Below are 22,883 nucleotides of genomic sequence, written 5' to 3' on the forward strand. Positions count from 1 at the left end.
AATTATATAAATATAATTAAAAATTGAGGAGGAAACACTACCTCTAGGATTTTAGAACTTTACCCTGGAACATTCTAATTTTTTCATATTACTTTCAAAGCATATATCTATATTTAATAATCGAAAGGTATAACTTATCTATAAAACATGTTCTGAAAATAATGTGAAAATGTTCGCCAAATGTGCTATTAGATCTCTAAGATAAGATTTATTTATAAGTTGTTATATCTCTAAATATGTGTCAATAATAAAGCACTTATGAAAAATGTTGGATCATTTTGATTAATAAGAGAAACATACCATGGAAATTCAACAGTCTGTTAATGTATTTGTCAACTCTTAGATCCTTTTTTCGTCAGCAAAAAAATCTTAGTGGTAATCACGCTGAAATTGATATGGCTTGTATCTATACTTATAAAAAGAATGCTTTTTTTCAATGTTTACTTCGGCGCTCTGAAAAAGAAATCATTAGACCTAGAACTATCAAATTCAGCTGTGATGTATTTTAGAAGAAAATGCGCATTTCGAAGCGATTTTTCCTTTTAAAAAATACGATTTTTAAAAATAATATTTAATCGCATAATTTTCGTTCATTCTTGAAAACCAAGGAAGAAAGATTCTGTTTATCTGCTCTATTTACATGAAGAATGAGAAAGTGAAGCTACATTACCGCATGGGACTCGACACCATTAGAAAGATTCAGGTATATAATAAATAGAGCATAAAGCTATTAAAATAACGTTGTTTTTATATCTGTCACAATTTGATGTTTAAAAATACTTTGATGAAAGAATATCTATAAAATTATGAACCTCAAATTGTACATGAAATTTTAATTGAAATCAAACAGAGCCAATATTCATAATTAACCAAAATCTGCTAATTATTAATAAAGTAGTTTAATACGTTGTTTCAAACTTTAAAAAATATATGCATAATACAATGAAACATGGGCGACTCGAAGCTGAGAAGGTCTCCATAAAAATTATGATTTATCCAAAAATTCGAATTTAAAAAAACAGGGAACAACAAGAAAAAATGAAAATTTTTAGACTTGGAATGGCTGTAAAGATTTATTTTTAATTTTCGAAATTCAATAAATATTGAATGAAAATATATGAACTCTTCCTCTCTTCCCCACCGCGTCCTTCAAAAATGATTTTGGTTTTTGATGTAAATTAACTTCTAAGCGAAACATGCACACATAATAGCTTAAATAGTTGATTTGCTTGGAAATATTTCCATTTCACAATACTTCGTTACAGCAAACCTCCTCTTAGACGATACAAACAGAAATCACACCGTGTTGCCCATGAAAGGATAAATGTCAGCGAAATAAAATCACAGTAACATAAAATAAAGCTATGAAAATAAAATACAAAATTATATTGATTTTCCACATTTATTTTTCTTATTGACAATGATATCGTCTGGCTAATTGCAGATGATAAAAATCGAAACTAAATCTGAAAATTAAAACAAATAAGAAAAAGAAAGAAGAAGAAAAACAATGAAATTAGAAAGTTTGCTGCAAACGATGCTATATATATGTTAGCTATTGTATTTATAATAAGCCAGAGCGATAATTCTATTAATTATTTATGCTCAATGTTATGAATAACCAATTAATTGCATTATTCTTAACATATATATTTAAAATAATGGGAAAACTAAACGACCAGTTCCCTTGTACGGTTGTATTTGATACAGTTTCTCTAATTTTTGTTTTATATGAAAATTCTTGATGCTATCCCTCCCCTACCCCCCACCCCGAACTTACCGATGTCATCAATGGGCACCTGCCTCTCACCTTTAAAAGATTCCAGATATATCACAAAATTAAACTTTAAGAGTGTTCCAAATCTGAACGTCTAGACCAATTTTGTGAATTTGCAGACAATCAGCTCAAATTCTATTTCATAGATACTGATTTCTATTTAAGGCTCACGTTCATGGTAAGAAATTTAGATAAAAGCTAATGTAAAAATTTCGTTCTAAGACAGAAAAGTGATTCGTAGAATAGAATTTAAGAATAACATATAGCATACTAGCAAAAATTTATTTCCTTTCCGATGAAAATCGGAAAAGCAGAACTTTTTTTAAATTTAATTTACATTCATTCTTATGAACGAAATCAATGGTTGCATTTTGTATCTTGTATTTGTACCTTTAATACTCGTAATGATATTGTGGTGAAAGCTTATAAGCCAGTTAACAGCTACGCTACCCGAGCAATTGCTTTTGTATTGTGGTCATGTTACTGACTGCGAACCACAAGGTTCCAGGTTCTATCCTCGCACATCCCCATTCGCCACAATATCCTGTATTTGAGAGAATACGTAGATTTTTTTTTTTAATGTGAAAAGTGTTTTTTAAATATATAGATGTTTTATTGACTACACAAGAAACTGTTTTTGTAAATCCAAGACTCCTGAAAGAAGCTGGATGTATAGAGATTTTTATAATCCAGAACAATCGATAAATTCCATCATATGATAAATAAATGTTACGTTTACAAGATAGCAATTAAATAATACCGTGAAAATTCTACTTGGCGATGCGCGTTCTGTTCTATTACAGTGTCTACAATTTAATCATCCCTCTAAATTAAATTTAAAAAAACAATAAAAAAACTGTATGTTTTAAGGTAGCATGAGTTCCTATTGCAGAATGAAAAAATGTTACTCATTGATATCTTATTTATGAATGCTGATTTTGCATTCATTAAGTAAAAGAGATCATGACAATAGAAATATTATATCCTAGTCATCTTGTGTATGGGTGGGGGGAGGCTACGCTGGGAATATTGGTTGCATTGAATTCCAATTAAATCTTTTATTCACAATTGCATTTCCATGATTTTATCAACAAACTATTATTAAACAACAAATCATCTTACACATGCTGTGTTTATTATGTACATAAACCTTTCTAATGGAAATAGTTTCATGACATTGTAGTGCTATTAATCCCTCCGCATATAATGATGACTCTGACTCGTGCATCGAAATGCTGAATTTAAAATTCGCACTTAAATGAAACAATTAAATACTTTAAATTCTAAAAATAATTTTAAAAAGCATCATCTTAAATGATATTATTATTGGAATTAAAATAATAATAATAATCCCAAATAAAAGGAGCCATCTAATTAGGATGTTAAGTAAATTCGCATGTCAAGTGTTTAATAACATAATTCTACAGGTCAACTATCAACTTACTTTCGAGGTACTGTAAATTCTCTTTTTTTTATTGTTATAACGTATGCATCATTCGTAAAGGCACATATATTTTTTTTAAAAATCCTTCTTTTTTCATACTAGAAAATCATGCAATTAAATATTTAAAGAATCAATGAAAACGAGCTGAATCTCAGCGAAACAATATAATTAATTAGTAATTATATTGTTAAATTAATTAAGAAAGTGAATTTAATAATAAATTTGTTTTATTATTTTTGTTTTTAATTTTGAAAATTACCAAAAGAAAAAACTGAATAATAAACGATACTCTAATATGAACTCTATAGAAAATCAAAGAACCAAAGGAAAATGTGGAATTAAAAATGTTTAATTACTTCCAAGTTACTAAGTTCCATTATATAACGTAATTATTGAATGCAAAGCGAAATAAAACATTCGTATAAGTTTTTATCAATTTTATGTGTTTCTAAATGCCAATATAAAAAAAAATATATTTCGCTTGACTTTTTTTTTAAAGCCAGAAATGAATAGAGAATAAAATGTTTTTGCAATTAAAGGTTTTAAAAAATGGCGAGAGATTGCTGGCGGTTCACAGTTAACTATCAACTATCTAATTCATGATGGCAATTAGTTTGGAATCCAAGATCATTTTCATAAATTAATACAAAATAAGAAAAGGAACTTACGTATTGTTAGAGGGTTAAAAAATATTACATTCTTTGTTTTGAAACGCTTTTTTTCCATAGTTATCAAATGACATACCAATAATAAGCATTCATAAAAAATTAGTTAAACTATCCATATGCATTTACGATTATTATGTTAATGTATTTCCAAATTTCATGGAATTTATGAGGCAGTATTTAAATAAATAGATACCTCGAGGCTTTTTGATTAATGAATTCAATGCAAAACAGATTAAGCTCTTTAGGGGAATCCCTAAGACACTGACAATCAAATCCATGATACAAAAATACTTAAAAAGGTAAAATTGTGAACCATAAGAAGGGTTTTTTTTAATATTATGACTGGAATTTTAAATAAATTAATATTGAAAGATATTTTGATGTTTCTCTCGATAACTTCTAAAATATTATTGGAACAATAGTTTTTACATCATTTTAAAATTTAAACAAATTGTCTTTTTTTAATGTAACAAATTTGTTTGTCATAATAATTTTTAAAAAAACCATTTTTCATAATTTTTTAAATGAATTTCAAATAATTTGCATGGTCTCGCCGACTATTTAATTGCGTGATTTTCGTTTATCTTTGAAAGCTAAAAAAATTTCTATTTATCATTTATGCAGGCTACATCAGATCTCTGTCTTATCATCTTATTAATAATAAAGACGTTTGTCTGTGGGTGTTGGCTCTTTGCAAGTCAGAACCTTTTAATCTATAGCTCCCAAATTTGACACATTCATATCCTGGAGGATGTAAATGTCTACCTCGGATCGATTTCTTTTTTAATTTTAAGAATTAGAATTTTAGTTAATCGAAAACTAATCTGAATTTTGGCGTTTTTCTGCGATAACATCCCAAAATACTGTTGCACACAAATTAAATTTATACTTTTTCAAATTTTAAAAGCTCATATTTTTAATGATATCAATTTAATACCAATTTTTCCTGAATTTTCACAATTTTTTTTTTTTAAATATTCTTTTGTTTAATTCCTAACAATAAATTACTTGTTGCTCCGAAATTCAAACCGTTTTCATTGTTTCATCAGATATGGAATTTCATGATTTTCTTCTATTGTTGAAAACTATATATATATATATATATATATATATATTAAAAATCATATAGTTTATAAGACTAATAAAAAAAACCTGATTAACAACACCTTAAACTTTAGATGAAATTGGACAGTCATGTTTTTAATATAGCTACTGATCTCTATTAGAAAGTTCATGTACGCAATGAAAAGATGTAAAATAATACGGCTTAAACGTCTGCCAGTTTGACAGAATCATAACCTTTATCTTAACCTTAAGTAATATCTAGGCAATTTAACTGGAACTAAATATAACCAATAATCTGACAAACCAACTGGTACTGTTTGTCCACAGATTCTGAGACACCACATTTCGACGACTCCATCTCATTAAGGTGTGAGTCGTGAAGTGATGAGTGCATTTCCGGTATTTCCTTTGACCTTGGATTTCCCCTATTAGATACTACTAAATGTAAATATCTCCTCCTTTCATCTTTCCTTTCACCCCTATTTTGACGAATTAAACCATCCTAAGGCATGCGCAAAAGAGCGGAGGGTTTTACAATCCGTTGCTGAACAGTAGTCAAAGATGATTAGTGATTAATAAGAAAGCGAATTTAGAGTACAGTGGAAGAAAATAGATTACTTGGACTTTTAATAGCATAATGAAATTTCATTATATTAAAAAGTTAATTTATATAGTAGATATAACAAAGGTAAGATTAATGCCAAAACTCTAAATGCTTTAATGTTTATTGCACTACGATACCTAAAAGTCTCTTTTTTAGAGAGAATCATGAGCAAAATGAAAGTTATACATAACAGCATAATTGAAATCAAACATAGTGAAATTCTCCGGAGGAATTTCATCATTTAAATCATGTCAAACGTTTTTCTCTCACAACTTTTCTATATAGGTGATGAAGAAAAGTCTAATGCAATTCGATTTCCAAACAGTTCCCTTTATATAATCTCATACGAGCAATTAGAAGATATATTACGCAGACAATTACGTTTTTAGCGACACTGATGTCCCGAGACTCGATTCCATTAGGAAGGTTCATGCACACAATAAACAGAACAAATGTAAGGTTATTAAACATAGCTTAAATATCTGATACAATGCAATTAATTTTTATGCTTAAAAATAATTTGTTGAGAGAATCATGAACATCGAATTATATACAAGAGATTTAATATAAACTAGTCGCCTTTATTAACCAGATGTTCTAAGGAAATATTGATAATTACTTTTAGTTAGTTTTTTGAGAAGTAATTTTTTGTTTTTAACTGTCAGACATTAAACATGTGTTATTTTATTGCTTTACAAATATTCTGTACATCGTGTACATGAACATTTTGATGGACACCAGTTCCTTGACATCATATCTTTATTAAAAGCCTAAATGCTCGATTCATCTATTTTCTAAATACAGCGGTATTGCAACTTCACTGTTTTATTTGCCTTATAAACTACATAAATATTAAATAGAATCCTTCTTTAGCTTTCAACAATGGAGAAAAATTAAGCAATCGAATATTTGCTGGAACAATGAAAACGGTTTGGGATACCTTCACAACAATGGACATATTGTTGTGAAATATATTTAGAAATATCCTTAGGAGTAAATAAAATCTAGACTAAAGAGTTTTATAGCAACTAAATTAGTATCATTGAAAATATAATTTTTTGGACTTTAAAACGATATAGAGATCATTTTGTATGGGAATATTTTCGGAAGTTAACGGGAAAAAAACGTAAATATTTAGCTTAATTTTTGATCAATTAAAATTTAGAAAATAATTACTCCGAGATGTACATCCCCCCCCGAAGTATATTTGTGCAAATTTGGTTGCTCTAGGTCAAACGGTCTGGCCTGTAGAGTTCCAACACACACACATACACACATACTTACACACACACGCGCACACATACATACACGCACAAATATTCATCTCTATTATAAATAGCTATTAAACACTACATTCCCGACAAAACAGCTGATAGCCAAAGGTGGCTAGTTTTAATTAATCTGAAAGAGAACAGTCCAGCCAGAATTCTTAAGAACTTAAAAAGCTCCGAAGTAAGCTTACTTGAAAGAGCGACCCACATTTTCAAGGCTTACATCATCTGACGACTAAATGATTGTTTAGTTCAGAATTTTTCTAAAAACGTGATGCAAAAAAGTAAACTTGCATGACAATACAACACTATTTGTTTTATCAGGCGATCGTCTCATGATTCTAATCTGCACTCTTCGCACAGTGGGAACAGGGCAGCCAAGCGAACAAAATGCTAACTCATAGTTCAATGTCTTACATAATTGCAAAGTTTTTCAAAACGTTTTAACCATGCGAATAATTTATGGAAGTTTGTAATGTATGAGAAAGTCGCTTGTTATTTTTAGTAACCATCAGATTTTAGACGATCGATACGATTTACTGCTTTGTTATTTTGTTTTAAATAATATACAACGAAACCGAAAGATTCTTTTTTGAGTTTTGAATTAATAAAATAAATACTCTAAGCAAATGTGTGTGTGTATTTTTTAAAATTTATGGCCAGTCATCCCGTTATTACAGAACTTAGCCATATAAATGTAGCAAGTGCGGTTGGGAGGGAGTAAGTGGCATGTTTTTTTGAAACTTAATCCTACAGGTTAGAATAATTCGAAAGAAATAAAAGTCAATATAAAAGTTAGCACTATTTGTTTTTGTACTTCAGTTTATTCTTTTGTTATGATATACAACATTTAGCAGTGGCAGCAATATAATTATGTCTGATTCAACAGACAATATCTTCTGAGGCCTATAGTCTTTCTATGTACAGTTCGTTTCAGTATTCTGAGACGACCACTTTTCGACAATTCTATCTTATTAAGGGGAGAGACGCGGAAGGATGAGCGCATTTCTTCGTCATTTTTGACCTTGATTTTCGTCCTATTAGATATTTTTTGTTCAATTTTTTTTTCACGTGTATGTGAGTGTGGTGTCGTTTCTGACTGTATTATTTTATTTTAATTCAGTACGCGAGTGATCCGAATTTATTTTGTTGTTAAATGTAAACATCCCCTCCTTTCATCTTTCCTCTCACCCCTATTTTGACGAATTAAATCCATCCTAACGCATTTGCAAGAGGGCGGAGGGTTTTAGAATCCGATGTCAAACAATAGTCACCAATTTTCTGAACCGAATTTGTTTCCTGTGATGTGAAATTCGTGGAACAATTACATCAGTGTTTATTGTGCTAATACGTTTGATGGAACGGTTTATAAATTTAAGAATCTAAGAATGCCGCGATATTTTTCTGGTCAAATCATAGTCGGTAGGGATTCAAAGTCTATATGAAATCAGGTAGTGTATTTTTTACAGAACTAAAACACGTATTAAACCATGAAAAAAAAAAAAAAGGAAAATATTTTATTCTTTAATACTCGTCACATACTTACATCTTTCACTTACCATACTGAGCATGTATTTAATGTAATTTAACTGGTGAAAATGTTGATTTTATGTCCTAAATATTTTTTTATATATATAAAAGAAGAATTGAGAAGATGGCATTATTTCCAAGTATCAGTCATAGAAATGCCCTTAAAAATAACAACAAAAATAACGCATACTAATTTTCTTTATTTGTAGTTTAGAAAAAAATAAATGCATGGCTGATAAAGCATCATCTATATCAAAATGTAAAGTCCAGTATCTCATGAATAAAATTAATATTACATTCGAAAGAAAAAGAATAGGAAACATCCCATCAATTTATCGTTTGTTAAATTAAAATAAATATCCATATATTTTGAAACTATAAAAATGGCCTGATTAATTTATGCTTTTTGTAGTAAAATGTATTATCTCTATCTCTGCCAATTATAAAGATGTCTGCTAGCGTATCTATCCTGTACGGATCTATTGGCAATCTATAGGTCAGATTGCTTGACTCAGAATTACCAAACTTGGCATATATATATATATATATATATATATATATATATATATATATATATATGCTTTTTGAAGACAGTGAAGAGACTTTTTATCTTTTTAAATTCTTTTTAATTAATCGGGAAAGCATATTTATTTACAAGCAAAGACGGGGACATTGCGCGTCCGCCACAACGCAGTATAAAGCGGAAGTGGGGAAGAATAGCGAAATGAATTATCCCTCGCCTTATATAACCTTAGATTTTGATAGAGAAAATATTTCTTCACAGTGCTATATTAATAAGATTCTGATAGGGATTTCTGACGCATGTCAATCACATGTAAGGGAAACACAGGGATCTTTTAAGAAAGAATGTGCTTACTGGACATTTTTTACCCCTTCAAGCCGAGCGTGTGAAAGTATCGGCGTTTAGCTGACTAAGCAATTTTATGAAGCTTCTCTTGAATTAATTAAGTAGAGAAAGTGGAATGGGATCATGAAATAAGAGAATATTTTAGAATGAAGTTACTATGGGCTAAATTAAGATAAAATCTTGAAAATTAATTAAGTTGAAATTAAAGTTTAAAATATCATTACACACACACACACACACACACACATATATATATTTCACTCACCTTTCATCCATTCTGCAGGTTCGAAATACTGTCGAAATATAAAGTCCATCCCATTTATCCGACATCCATTCCTGCACAATTGCCGACATAACAAATTATGAAGGGAACCAATCATTAGAACACCAAAAGAATTACGAGAACTGCGCAGAATTCCATTGCAGCTGTCTTTTAAAGTGAGAATGCAGACGATTTTGTAAATTAAGAATTCAAACGATTTTTTAAAGCGCATACTGGCAATTAAAAATTGCAAAAGAATAAATATTTTCTGTTCGTATTAACATTAAAAAAAAGAAAGAAAGAAGAAATTAACTTTTAATTCTAAGCATAACTTTCTTTATTTAATAACCTTTCAATTATAATAAAGAACAAAATTAAAATCTGTAATCGATATTTATTTAATATTTTTAATTTAACGTTTTTCCTAATATAGTTGTAGTTCATGTACAACTCAACCATTGCAAAAAGTAGCAAACAAAACAGCATTAGGGTTGCTAGAAGAGCGTTCCGATGGGTTGCCATATTGGCAACAAGCTCGGCAACAAGCTATTCTTCACTTCACCCGAATATTTATTGTAAAAGTTAAAGTCTAATCACTTTGATTTAAATTAAAGCTCTAATTTTATGGAAGATGCGAGAAAGTTAGGGAGATATATGGCAGAATGAACACAAGGCCATAAGATTTCTATTGTAATTACTGTTACATATTTATTGAAATTTGAAGCTTAAAATTCGTACCTGAGGTAGGTGCATAAAATATTTTGTTAAAAATTTTAACAGCCATCAATGGCAAACCAGATAGTGGCTTGTTAATAGTATAAAAAATATTGCTTCGAAATATTATAATTCTGCTTTTAGAGAAAATTAGCATTTACTTTTTCTTTCATTTGTTTTAAGCATAGTTAGATGTTACAAAGACGATCATGCTTCACTTTATGCAAGGCCTTCTTTTTAGAAATTATTTTACACTAAAATGTTGAAGCTGACTATGAAGCTGACTATGAGAGACTTTAGAAAATGAAAAATTGCATCAAATAGTATTCACACCATTATAGAATTGAATATATATGTCGATAAAATAAGATATGATTTTATAATTAAAATCAAACGATTCTACAGAGTTAAAAATTTACATGTTTTTTAACTTCATATACTTTTTATAATACAAATATATTTGACTTTGGACTTGGAAGCATAATTAAATTTTTTTTGCTTTTTTTTATGGTTACTTGAAAAATAACTAAATTATTTTACACTCTTTGAACAAAAGAGGCGAAAATTGGAATTTTACACAATCTCTCTTGATTAATAAGTTCATCTGTTTTATCATCCGTATCCACCAGCTTCCACTGTTCCCTGGTTCAAATGACATGCAATCTTGTCAACATAATCTGACCTATGTATACAGATGGGTGTGGTGAACATATGCATGTGGTCTTTGATCATCGATTCTTGCCAGCTTTACACTCGTTGGATAAGAAAGGTCGGTGTGAGAATCCCTGTCTAAAAGAAAATTCACTCTGTAGTGGAAGATATTCTTCTCCCTGTTGCTGAAAAATTATCAGAAAAGAGATTCAACTCAGCAGTTTTCTTTCATGGACGATCAGATGAGTTGTCACAAGTCGACAATTTAGAATAGGTCCCCTTGTTAAAATTGATTCAATTTCTGCGTCTACGATATTAAAGCCTTCTTTTATTTTGCAGTTTATTATGATTCGATTTTTACCTGAATGCTATCCTTCCTAACTAATAAGATAAATATACTCTAATGGAATATGCACTCCAAACATTATTCAGAGCACTAGCAAAAAGGATCTAGTGAGAAAATGATTCTATACTCTTTAATTTATGTCTATTATTCCTCCACCCTCCTTTCCTCTCGCATGAAATTGAGGACCTTGGTATTTTATTATTTCTTTCAAATATATATTCACGTGATTTTCTTTGATTGAAGAATGATTCTTTTAATGTTCTGAGAAAGCATGATTTGAGTTTACACGAGATAAACTGAAATAACATTACCACAAAATATTACATACATTTTAAAATTTATTATACTGACAATCTTTTAATGTCACTATGATGTCATAAGATTCGATTTTATTACACTCCTCTTTTGCTAAATCGTGAACATCAAGGTGCGTTTAAGAGAATCGATTTAACGTAAGTAATAGTCTCGACGAATGGCCAATCGTCAAATGTGGCCAGTAATATACCTTTTTAACATAGCACTGATATAAAAAGTTCCTAAAAATCCATGCAATTTCGAAACCAAGGGGGCAAGATGTTGAATCACTTTGTCACCATTGTCACTTGATGTAGCGTGACAAACATTCGATTCATCCATATGCACATTTGTTTAATTTTTCGTTTTATCAGAAAAAACAAACAATGACTCGATAATCAAACAAGAACCCATTTCTTATTGATACTCGAGCACTGAGCTGCAATCACCATCACACCACTGATAAAGATGAGGATAAATAAAGCAACCACTCCATATCTTGGAGGCTTACTTTTTCAGAAATTGAATGGCATTAAAAAAAACTAGAATTCTTTCCCTTATCATATTCACATGTCAGGAATTGCCAAGAAAGAAAAAATAGTTTTAGATATTTCTTTTGCGCGTGGAGTTAATAATAGTAATAAAAAAAATTCGCTTATGATATGATTTAAAGTACAGCAGAATTATTCGCATGTGCAATGAAATTATCTTTTTAACCTGAAATGGCAATTCTTCTGAGAGGAAATAAGTCATAAAACCGTTTCCTTGTAACCTTTATAAAAATTCTGAATAATAAAGTCCTTTTTTATAGCTTTATTTGAAATGGAACTAAATTTCTATATATTCAAATATATAGCGCAACTATTCGTTAAAACGTCTGATAATATTTCATTTTTTTACACCATTAGGGAAAGAAATAAATTTATCTAATTTCCTTTAGTTTAGTATTTCGGCATTTTTGTTTCACAGTGATAAAAATATTCCATATACCATATCTTTCTGAACTTTTCTGAAATGTAATAAGTTATTGATGAAATCGTTGTAATGGCCTAAATGATTATTTGTGACAGAGAAACATAAAAGAGAAGTGTTAACAGCTCTAATATTAAAAATAAAAGACGACTTTTGAATTATGTGCCAAGTTTTTGAATTTACCTTCAACTACATTTCCTTCAGCTTTGTTCTATAGTAGATTCATAATAATGGTAAAGAATAAAGCATAACATACATTGCTTACGGTCTTCGATACTTTAAAGTGGTAATAAAAAGTAGAATGTGGTTATAAACGCGTTTATAAAATGTGGAATTCGCATTCATTTTATTTTATATTTACTTCTGAAAACCTTGAGCGATTGAAATAGGTTGAACTACATTTATACATGATATTCTGTATGCTTTCAAAATTATAAGTAATTGTAAAAATATCACGTTTTTAATTTAAAAATCGCACATAATTTAAATTTATAAATTCACACAAATTCACAAAATTTCACGTACTTTTTTAGATTAATGTTTACAATAAATTAAATAGTTTTAATAAAATTAAAGCAGTTTGACCTTGACACTGCTTGTCCATTTCGTCTCATACATTTATAAAATATTCATCTTTTGGTGGAGGATGGGGTAGGCAAAAACGACTAGAAAAAGATATCATGCACTTGCATCTAAATTTCCTACATTGAAGGGATAATATATTTTTTTTCTCCAATAAATCAGTATTATGCTAGATAAAAAGTACATACGAAGCATAGATAATTTATTTCTGTCTAATGTATAAACCTCTGCATAATAAAACATTCTTATAAATTTGGAAAAATGAGTATTCTATAAATAAATTTGGAAAAGCTTTTAATATAATTGGTCAGTATTTTGATTGTAGGAAATATTTCAGTCATTTTCAGTCATTTATGAATTTTCTCGAATAGAATTAAGTTTTATAAATAATATAATAAAGTCTAAAATCGATAATCTAATAAAAAAAGACTTGAAACAAAATCGACAATCAAAATATTTCTTTCAAGACTTATAAAAATTAAGCTAAAATAAATCCCCCTCTTTTGGTATATTAACTCAAATAATTCATCAAATAGAACGAGATTAATTCAAGTTGTGACTAATAATTATTTTTGAATTAAAATCTGAAAATAAATAATCTTTGTCCTTATTTTTCTTCCAAATTAAATGTCGCTTGTATGTCGTTTTGCATCTCAAAAAAAAAAAAAAAAAAAAAAAAAATCTAATTACAGATCGCTATAGCCAAGTAGTATTACAGTGACATAGATTTTCTTTGCTAGGTCATTTGTTATCGTGTGTAAAAATAAACTAAGACTGTAAAATATCAGTTCCAAAGAATTGCTGTATTTTATGCAAAAATGCCTAGAAATTGAATCACTAGACTTCTTTTCTAAAAATGAAGCAAGATGTCTCTTATTTTGACATCATTGTTTTCTTTTGTTAAGTCTCCACTATTAGCACAAGGTTCTTTTACGATATATCCTTTAGTTGTTTACTATTCAGAATGCTCAGCAATATCATGAAGATATCGTCCAATTTTCTTCCTTATGTTATGTTAGTAGGGCAACAGTAAGAATTGATTATGAAACTTCACTGCGTTTGACTTCTGAATTTAATTTGAAAGGGAACATAATTATGTCTCGTATATGTCCTATTTAAATGGAATCGAGGGAAAAAATAAATAAAAATAAAACACCCTCTTTTATAATATCATTAATTCTAATAAGATCGGCTACGCCATTTTAGAAATTATGGTTATAGTTAAGTTGTAGTGGATAGATGAGTAAGAATTACAGATATAGATATTTTCCATTGAGGTCCACTGTGGAGTAGCACAGAAAAGTTTTGGACGTAAAGGGATTTTTTGTATTTAGCATCATTGTTGGCTTAGAAATATAAATGTCCTCAGGGCATAATATTTATTTTACCCTCTCTCAACATATTAGGCTGAAAAGGTTGTATAAATCTTCCCTTTTCTGTCGTTATGTCCTCTTTAAAACTAACTCTCTGGACATTTATACTTCCTTTGCATCCTGTTCATTAGGTCAAGGGTTATGGATCGTTTACATTTTTTCTTTCTAGCAGTAAATCGTTCTTCATAAATTATTGAGAATTATACTTCAATCTCTTAGACGACTGAATAGTTATCCTTTCTTTTAATGCTTGCTTTAACTATTATTCCATTCAGGAACACCGAATGGCACTCACAACATACCATCATGCTTAAAATTTTCTGACATTTCTTATTTCGATGTAAACTGATGAATGTGGCAACGGAAAATCCTCTACGTCAGCGATCATACGATGAATATGCCTGTTTGGTTGGATCTTACGTTGACCCTTTACGCAATTTCATTGGTTCAGGTGCTGAGGGTGTCGTTTTTGATCCAATCCTACGCTGGTTGTGCTTTCAGGGAGCGGGTGGTAATTTTACAAATGTGCGTTGATTACGAAGTACGTAAGCGTGATCAAAATTGAAAGTAAATCCTATCACAGATTTTCATCTGTCTCCAAAATCAATTTATTACAAAATTATACCACTTTATCTGCTGTGAGCTGGTACACATAAATCGGTAAGTTCTTATTAATTATTCCAGAAATTAACAAAGCTTTCCAAAGAACGCGATCATTGTTTCAAACAGTCAGTAAAGGAAATATGCATCGCTGACTTTAAGTGTACTTATTGTACAGGTTTAAGTGTTTTCCAGAATGTTTTATAGATTTCTTTTGCAGTATAACGCATTGTAAATAAAATATATATTATACCTCTTACTTTCTGTGACGTATTTGTATATCACCTCACGTGCCAGGATATATCCTTGCCGGCATTTTTATTACTATTTACCGGTTCTTATCTCAACTTTGTTTACAAGAGTCAATAAACTTTCGTGTTAATTATATTTTACTTATCCAATCTAAGATTATTTTACGATTCCGGTACTTTATCATATTTTAATAATATTTGTACTGATATGTATCTAGATTATATAGATATTTCTTTCAATATGTAAGGAGACTTCCGAGCATTTATCATCAGACTCACTAGATTTTGATCTATCTGCTCCCAATATTTTTTATTATTATATTAATTTTATAAATTCTTTCATTTTGCTCAAATGTTTGGATCCATCCCAGTATACTGTTGCTAGTAATGAATTAAGTTAATTGCAAATTAATTTATCCATTATTAGTAATAGTATTTGTTTTTGGAGATAAATGGAATTACTGTTTATTATAGTTTGAATTTTAATTGTCTTTAATTAATTGTATGAAATCTTTTCAAATGATTTTTCTATATTATTTCATATATTATAAAACTAATTAATTTGTAGTATGTTTTAGTATATTAAGTAAATGGATCAAAATGGTTATGCATAATAAATGCCTCCTACCTTGTAATGGAGAATGGAATAATAAGAACAAATTAAAGAAAAAACAAAAAAACCTTTTCTGATATTTACCATCTGGAATAGTTTCTGAAAAATGTATTTGTAATTTCCTATGAGAAATAATCAAATTAAATTGTTTTAAATTTAAAGGGAATTGGTATGATTACTGAGCAATTGATGCTTTTAAAAATAGTTGAATTTCAGTATGTGTAAAAATGTTTAAGAGTATAAGAATTTTTTGCTGGTAACTAAGCATTATTATTAAATAGAATTAAAAAAACTGTTGATATTTTAAAACTGGATCTTCTCTAATCATTGAACTCTATCTGCGGTGTATACTGTATATTAAACATTTTGTTCACTCTCGCTGTATAAAAAAACATTCTCTTTGTATAACAATGCTATTGCATTTGAGTGAACAATTTTGGGTTAATTTCCAAATTTAACATATCTTATTAAATAAATTAGAGAAAATATGAATTTAGAAATTATGTTTTTTGTATTTAACTTCTTTTGCAATTCTGCTAGTTTGCCTGGATTGTTGATTCAGAAGTCATTAAATTTGTATTAAAGTGAAAATGACAAGATAGTTGTTCCCACCCTCACCTTTTCTTCTGCTACTAAATGAAAAAAAATAGATAGCCATAGCTAACCAAACCAGGCTTTTGTGTACTTGGTACAAGAAGATGGTAATATTAAAATGTACCACTGGCAAATGACATCAATAAAGGAAAATATGTAAATGTTTCATTAGATTTGGATCATTGAAATTTTTTTAATCTTTTAAAAGGCCGAGTTTGGAATTTAAGAGATGATATTTGATATGAAATCCAGCCAGTGCAGGTATCTATGAGAATAAGGTATCTATTTGAATAAAATTAATTTTGAGGATTTTTAATTATTTTTAGAAGTTAATTTTAATTATTAATTAAAAAGCAATTAACTTCTTAAATAATGTTTAATTTTGAAACTGAAAATTTAAAAAATTTGTAATGATTTAAAAAAAAAGGTATATTAATATTATTGTGAAGTTAATAATTTTTGATTTTTTTTTTCTATAATATAAACATTTTATTGCAATATTGAATTGAAAATTCAATTCTAATTTTTAGGTTTGAGACTTAGAAATGGAGTAAAATTAAATCTTGTTTAAATTCAAATTAATAATTGAAAACATCTATGCACAAATGCCTGTTTGTAAGGAAAAGTGCATTATTTACATGCTGCATTTATTACATGCAGTATTAAGTTGATAGGAATGATTTGGGTTTATGATTAAATGTGTAGAAATATCTTGCTTTGATATAAATACATATTTTGTGTTCAGAGTTAATCATTCTGAAAGTTTCATATGGTTATTTTAATTTTTATTTTTATATAAAAGGAACAATTAAGTTAAAATGGAGTAAAAGTATTTTTTGAGCAAGAGTCTCACTGTACCTCTAGATCATCTCCAAGTTATACTTTTTGATCATTTTAAGCTAAAAATTTTCCTTTTTTAAGTATAGTATTCACAATTATCTTTCCATTCCATGAACTTCACTTATCTATGAATTGTGAAACTTGCATTTAGCACTTCAACAGCTGGAACATAAAGTCATCCCAACGAGTTTTACAAATAACAGCTGGGATGTAGAAAGTGTGATTCAAGTATTATCAGTTTAGGGAGATTTAGATGCTTCATTACTCACTATTCAATGAGTAATGAAGCCAAAATGAATGCCTTTAAATGCAATTTCTTGATTTCTTTCTTTCTTTTTTTTTTTTTTTTGTTCTTTTCATTGCATTTTTTTTGTTGGAAAGATTTGAGGAATACAAATCTGAGATCAATTTCCTTATTAAATCTATAATTTTTAAAATTTATTATATTGTTAATTATTTAATAAATCAGAATTGAGTAATATAAATGCAATAACAAATGTACTGCAACCTCCTGAGTTACTCTGAATGTAAGGTTATAATTTATAATATAGAATATATACTTTTTTCTTTTGTGTATGCTTGTTTATTTTTTAGAACTTTTTCTTCTGAGAATTTAGAATATGAATTCACAATTGATTATTTTAGTTTTCATTATCTTTCTACTTTATTTCAGCTGAATTTTATAAGCTTTACATAATTTAGAATTTTAGTTTACCTCTAATATTGTACAATATTAAAATGACATTAAATGCTCTATATACATTCTAAAGAAAAGCCCTTTTATTTTAACTTGTACATGTTGATTAAAATATTGGTGTTCCATTTCTGTAATAATAACAATTTGTAATTGAATTATGTTTATATTAGAGACTGATCACCTGTCTTTGCATATTTTTCACTTTTGGAACTTTTTGTGTCATTAGTTCTTTTATACACAAGCTCAATTTTAACTGTTTTTCATTACAATGTACCAAATATACTTCACTCCTTACTATCTTGCATATTTATATCTTAAAAATTCAGAATTGGGCAAATAATTTTTAATCTAAAAAAAAATTCCAATTTTGTATGATATTATGTTGTTTAAATGGAATACTTATTATTTTTTTATCAGTTATTGAAAAAATGCATGCTTAGATTTTTGAACATTCATTAATATTTCATGGATGTGAAAATTTTTTACCATTTAACCCTACAAAATCAGATTTCTAATTTTAATTTGCTTTGTGTAAAGAGAATGGAATGGAAAGAATGCTGATTATATAGTTATATTTATTTTTCGTATTATAATTTGAAAAAAAAAAAAATATCTAGTCTGTCACAAATTTAAAATAAATAGCATAATCATGCTTTAAATTAATAGCATATCTAATGTTTGAGTCAAATTAGGATGAACTTTTAAAAGTGCAGTTATAGCTTCATTCATCACATTTGATTACAAAATTTCTTAGTATTGATTGAAATTTGTAATAAACTATTTTTTTTTCTTTTTGTCCATTTTCTTGCTTCTAAAAAAGTTCTAATTATTGGTTATATATGTAGAATATTGCATTGAATGCTAAATATGTGACTAATATATTTGAGAATGTATTTATTTTTGAATTTAAATTGTTTTATAATTTATGTTTAATATTACTATGGCAGTATAAAAAAAATGATGGCATTAAAGTATATGATGGCATATAGATCAATATTCACTGTAGAATTTTTCAATGCAAATCCATAAATTGGTTTAAAGTTAAATTGTTAAATTTATAAATATGTTTAAAATTATGCAGTTAATTTTTTGCGTGTGTGCTGAGTTAATTTTGATTATTGGTTATTTGATTTAAATCAAATTTAATTTTTGTCTAAATTACAGTACACTTGCATTTTTCCTTCATTTAAATTGTACCAAATCTTGTCTGCATTAAATTTGTAATATTTAGATCTTATTATGAATGCTGATATTATGGATTTATTTATTTTAAAATAATCTTGATCTTAAACCATTATTAAAATATATGAATATTACATTTAGGTTTGGTGTATTTTTCTCTTTTTCTGAACTAATTTGACTACTAGTGAATTTCTGTGATCTTGGAAGTGGTAAACTTGGCTTTTTGGAATAATTAGTTTTACGAGAGAAATTTTTTTGGTTATGTAAAATAGTTAAATAATGAGAAAGATTTATTGTTTTATTTATTTATTATGGAGGGCATTGTACTTGGAACTTGTTGTTATATATATTGTTGTGGCTTTGGATAAAAATGGTTTCGTGTCTTTTATCAATAAAAAAATAATAAAGAAAAATGAACTTTTCATTACATGATACAAATATCTTGTATAAAAAAAAAAGTATATGCAAAATGTGTTTTCTAATCATAATCTAAAAGCTAACTTCTAGATAACTAGAGATAGACATATGGTTTCAATAAGGGGAAAAAAATGATTTAAACACCATAATTATATTTTGTGTTCTGTCCATAAATATAATGTTAAAAATTAATGCTGAATTTTCATAGTCCTCTTGTTTTATTGATGAATCTTATTTAGTAAAATATTCTTCATGTAAACTTTAAATAAAAAAAAGTCCCATTCTTCAATGTTTAAAAAAGACTTGTATATGAAAGTTTGAACATTTCAATAGCTATGTCATAGATAGATAATTGAATCAAAGTGTTCTGTTTCCCCCAAGCAACCATTGATTGATATGAAATAATGAAATTCAGTGATTTATAACTTGGTCAGTTTTGATTTGTAGAATTGAATTTTTTTATCCTAAATGTTTTTGTGTCAAAAATATTTTCTTAAATATGCCTATTAGGACTAGGTAATTGCATAAAAAAATATAATTCTAATTTTTGAACTGTATGTTTATAGACAAAATAACATGATTTTAAAGCTCATTGTTTAAAGCATTTTTCATATTGAATAGAACTGTTTCTATTAATTTTAAGATTTGCTGTTAGACAAATTATGACAATGTGCGCATAAATGTTTTTTAAATGTATGCCATATTTTTTTTTATTTTTAAAGTATGCTTATATATAAAATATAAGGCCCAAAATTCTGTTATCATTTACAGTTTAATTATTAATTTAAATTAATCGCTTAATAATTTTTGAATCTTATAGCATCTTGAAAAACTGAACTTTACTAAGCAATTTTTAAAACTGCTGAAAACTTTATTCGTCTGTAAATTATTAATTTTTTAATTAATAATTGCGTGACAATGATCGGTTAGTTGGTTAATTTTTAAATTAAATCTTAGTCATCATAGTAACAAGTTGTGGTATAAATTAAATCGTAGCTTGTTACTTAATTCATATGTCTATTTAAAATACTTAAATCTTTATATTCAAATTCTTTTCTTGAAGGAAATGTGTTCTTAACCATTATGATGGATATCGCTACAATATAAGAAATTATATGCCTATATTTGAATAACTGCCTTCAAGATTTAAAATTTGAATCTGTTTCTAGTAAAGCTTCAAAATGCTCTTAATAAATTTGATTCATTACCATATTTGCTAGAAGTAAAAAACAAAACAAAAGAATGTTGAAAGGATTTGAGTTATTTTAAGATTTTGTATATTATATAAATACAGAAGAATTTTAATTTTTGTCTCTTAAATTTGGACAAGGTTGTGATATCATGTACTGGCATCATTAATGTTCTAACATCTTCTGACATTTTATTTGGTTTGTCTTAATATATCAGGTTTGTATATTGACTTGTGTTGAAATTGAATACAATTTTGTGTAATGCATTGAAGAGGATTCTAATCTTAATTTTATATCTGCTTGTCAACAAACTCATTATTAGAAAGTAAGTAGGTTGGTCCATAAATTATATTTCTACGTCTATTGGAAAACAAATCATTTTAAATTTATTTTAACAAATTATCAAAAATACATGATCATTTGTAATTAATTTTATGGCATGCCTATTTTATCACTGCAAATTGCTCAATAATGAAGACAATTTGCTTTTGTTATTTTAGTGTTTGAACAGGCTTTTATTAATTTTTCTTAATTGTTTTGGGAATGTTGCATATGTAGTATTCATAGTTAATATACACTTAATATATATTTTTTTTTATCTGAGTTAAGAACTGTTGAATCCATTGTTCTTGTTATTAAAGAACTGTTATATGAATTGGATTTTATTTTATGGGGAAATTGTTAAAGCATGATTTTAGTACAAAGTGTTAAGACTGATTTGCAATGTATATATATATATATATATATATATATATATACAGGGTGCGGTAGAAAAACCCGGACAAACAAATTTTAATGTAACTTGATTAATAATTAATAAACTATCAAAATATAACAAATAATAATAAGAGTAAACTTTTACTGATAAATAAATTTAATTGATTTCAAAGTGGCCGGCTTTTGCCGTGATGCAGAGGCGCGAACGTTTATTGAAATTTTCAGCAATGGGCCGCAAGTCTTCTTCCTTTAATCTATCCCATTCCAGCAGAAGCCACTGCTTTAAAGAGTCTAATCTTTAAGGTCGTTTAATGCAAGCCCTAGAATCCAAAATGGACCATACACTTTAATCGTGGGATTGAGATTCGGCGAATATTGTGCCCATTCTCCAGATGATATCATGTCCAGAAAATGTTCGTTCCACCAGTCTTTCGTCTTCTTAGCCTTGTGAGCTGATGCAAAGTTTTGTTGAAACTCCTACTTTACATTGCCAATGGGGGTTTGGCCCACGGAAATATAACATCTTCTAGAATGTCCCACTGGTACACTTTTTGAATTATTTTAGCTCCCTCATCCACAAAAATCGGAGATGTTCTGCAGCTTTCGCAAATTCCGCCTCAGACTATGACTGACTTTGGATTTTTGCGATGTTCACCATTTTCTGAAGTGTAGTTCTAGGAGTTACAAACTTTTGGACGGTAAAGAGCTTCTCATTAGTGAAAAGAATCTCTCATTTCTGACATGCGGCCCGTTCCAAAAGTTTTCGGCGTTTTTGGCGTCGCACAAGTTTGTCTTCTTCAGTGAGAAGCTGAACTTTCTGGACTTTGTAAGGCTTCAGTCCAAGCTCTGACTTTGCCATTCGTTGCGGAGATCGGTCACTTATTTTCAATTCACAAGCGATCTTTCTCACGGAAACCTTCGAATTTCATTCAACTCGCTTTTTGATAAACTAAGGCTACTGAAAGTATTCACCATACATTTTAGTTCACTTCCTGGACTTTGACCATCATTGCCAAGCTCTTTGAAACGATAATTGCATCACACTGTTTGTCGAGGAACATTAAGCAAACGAACGACTTCATACTGTTCGTTTTCCAACTTTGAAATAGCATTCTTTTGCTTGGCATTGTAAAAAGGCCAAAAATCAGTACATAAATTAAAAGATACAGTATAAAATGTTATAATGGAAGTGGTAGACAAAAAGAAATGAATAAAAATTGAAAATAAATTAATATATATATATATAATATGAATAATAAAATTGGTCAAGGCTTCAAAACTTCTTGAGCTGTTTCAAAAACTGCAAAAGCACAATACACAAATGCATTGGTATTTCCAAGCTGTCAAAAATCATTACATTT

At 28.3% G+C, this 22,883-nt stretch overlaps 1 protein-coding gene across 1 annotated transcript in view; it reads left to right on the forward strand.

Annotated features, from left to right (window-relative positions):
* Positions 1-14,894: 14,894 nt before the first annotated feature.
* LOC129963777 (long-chain-fatty-acid--CoA ligase 1-like) overlaps positions 14,895-22,883 on the forward strand; it is a 57,145-nt gene continuing 49,156 nt past the window's right edge. The window contains exon 1 of the mRNA XM_056078328.1: positions 14,895-15,081. The gene's annotated coding sequence lies outside the window, so the exon portion shown is untranslated. The remainder of the gene's footprint in view (positions 15,082-22,883) is intronic.

This window comes from Argiope bruennichi, chromosome 3, assembly GCF_947563725.1.
Source record: "Argiope bruennichi chromosome 3, qqArgBrue1.1, whole genome shotgun sequence".
Lineage (NCBI taxonomy): Eukaryota > Metazoa > Arthropoda > Arachnida > Araneae > Araneidae > Argiope > Argiope bruennichi.